Raw genomic sequence first — 2,369 nt, 5'->3', positions numbered from 1 at the left:
CTAAAAATAAATAAATTTCATAAAATTTATATTATTTTATATTCATTTGAAATATTAAAAAAACTTCTCGCTTTAAAGTAACCATGATATGAGTTATAAATGCAATAAAATTTTATACAAAAAATAATATTTATTTGTTGACGAATAATATAAAAGGTTTACATTTATAAATAACATATATTTATATATGGTGTGTAAAAAAAAAAAACAGAAGAAAAATAATTTATATTTTTAATATAAAAAGGCAACCGCACACAGTGTTCCCAAGCGGTCACCCATCCAAGTACTGACTGTGCCCAATGTTGCTTAACTTCGGTGATCGGACGAGAACCGGTGTTTTCAACGTGGTATGGCTGTTGCCAGTAATAAATGAAAATTTTTACAAATATATATTTTTCATAAATATCATTAATATTAAAGTATATTATTAAAATTTTCAATGAAGTAATCAATTTAAATATATACTTATTTATTATACCATATATTTTAAATAAAAATGCAACCGCACACAGTATTCTCAAGTGGCCACCCATCCGTGGTACTGACTGTGGCAAATGTTTCTAAACTATTATTTTATAAAATATTTATACAAAAAATAATTTACTCTTATCAAATATTAATTTGTGGCCTGTATTAAGGCCTATGTTATTTTCATTTTTTAGCAAAAATAATGAAATATTTCAATATATTATTAAAGTAACAGATCATTTCTTTTTTGGTGCTGCTTTTTTAATTTTTGTAGGAGATGATTTGGCAACAGAAGCTTTCTTAGCTTTTGGTGCTTTCGGTTTACGAGCAGGGCTACTTTTGGCAGCGGATTTTGTACTTTTTGCTGGTTTTGCTTTAACTGGTGCTTTTTTTGATGCCGCTGATGATTTTGCAGTAACTTTTTTAGCAGCAGTTGATGATGATGGAGTCGCTTTTTTTGCTTTAGGCTTTTTGGCTGCCAATGATGTAGTTGTGGCTTTCTTTTCTTTTGGTGCCCGTTTACTTTTAGCACTCTTTGCTGAACCTTTTGCTCCACTTTCTTTTTTGGAAACTTTTGATTTAGCTGAAGAATTAGATGAAGCGGAAGCAGCCAATTTGAATGAACCAGATGCACCTTTACCTTTAGTTTGTACCAAGGCTCCCTCAGTTACAGCAGCTTTTAAATATTTTTTAATAAATGGTGAAATTTTATCAGAATCCACTTTATAATTTGCAGCTAAATATTTTTTAATTGCTTGTAATGATGAACCACCACGTTCTTTTAAATTTTTAATTGCGTTAACAACCATTTCTGATGTACGTGGATGTGTTGGTTTTGAATGTTGTTTTGTACGTTTAGCACCAGAAGCTGTTGCTTTTTTTGTTGGTGTTGTAGAAGCAGCAGTAACCGCAGTTGCTGCAACAGCTGTAGAATTTTCTTCGGCCATATTTTTTACTTTATAAAAATAATGTATTTATTATAAATATTTAAATGATAAAATATAATAATTCTATCAAATAAAAAATAAAGGTTTTCAATTATATCATTATTCACAATAATATAAGTCCCTATGTAAGTCAAAGTACCATGTAGAAAACACATAAAAATTAAATAGTATTTCTAATTTACTGTCGTAGTAAACATGATTTATTTTTTCAATTTCTATAATATATAAAATAATAAATTATAAATTTAATAATAATATTTATTTTATAAATTAAAATATATTTAATTTTTTTATTAACAATTATTAATAAACATAGTTTAATATTAATTATTTCAATCATACAAAACAATAATATTTTTAAGGTAAACTTAAAAAGTATATATTTTTATTTTTTATTTAATATCGATTTATTATAAATTATTAGTATATAAATAATTAAAAAATTTAATATATAAATATATATATTATAGTATAAGATTTCATTTTTAGAAAAACTTTTTTTGTCAATAATGAAAACGTATTATTATGAAATGTGTTAATCGAACATTGACAAAATATATTTCATTAGAAAATACTTTTATTTATGCATTAATATCAATAATTAACTATTAAATTAATTTTTTCATAATTATATAAAGAAATTTTATACTGATATAAGTATTTATATATTATAATATTTATTTTAAATATAAAAAAATTTATGACAAAATATATTATTAGAGTATTTGTTGAGATTAATATAAGATTATTTTAAATAAGAATTAATTTATATAATTATTAAAATATTATTAATTTTATGTTATGTAATTTTAATAAAAATAAATAATAATAATAAATATAAAAATTTTTTAACAATTTAAATTTTATATGATCTAAATAATTTTGTTAAGTACGATATGAGAAATCATTGTAAGCTTCGTTAAGAAACTTTGTAATATAAAATAATAATAATAA

General features: G+C 22.8%; 1 non-coding gene across 1 annotated transcript; it reads right to left on the bottom strand.

Moving 5' to 3' along the window:
• Positions 1-242: 242 nt before the first annotated feature.
• Positions 243-361, bottom strand: LOC123304324. The gene has a single exon (XR_006536355.1). It is a non-coding gene; the product is annotated as a 5S ribosomal RNA (ribosomal RNA).
• Positions 362-2,369: the final 2,008 nt, after the last annotated feature.

This window comes from Chrysoperla carnea (genome assembly GCF_905475395.1).
Source record: "Chrysoperla carnea chromosome X unlocalized genomic scaffold, inChrCarn1.1 SUPER_X_unloc_4, whole genome shotgun sequence".
NCBI lineage: Eukaryota > Metazoa > Arthropoda > Insecta > Neuroptera > Chrysopidae > Chrysoperla > Chrysoperla carnea.
Note: the sequence above shows the minus strand (reverse complement) of the source record. Positions and strands in the feature narration are given on the sequence as shown.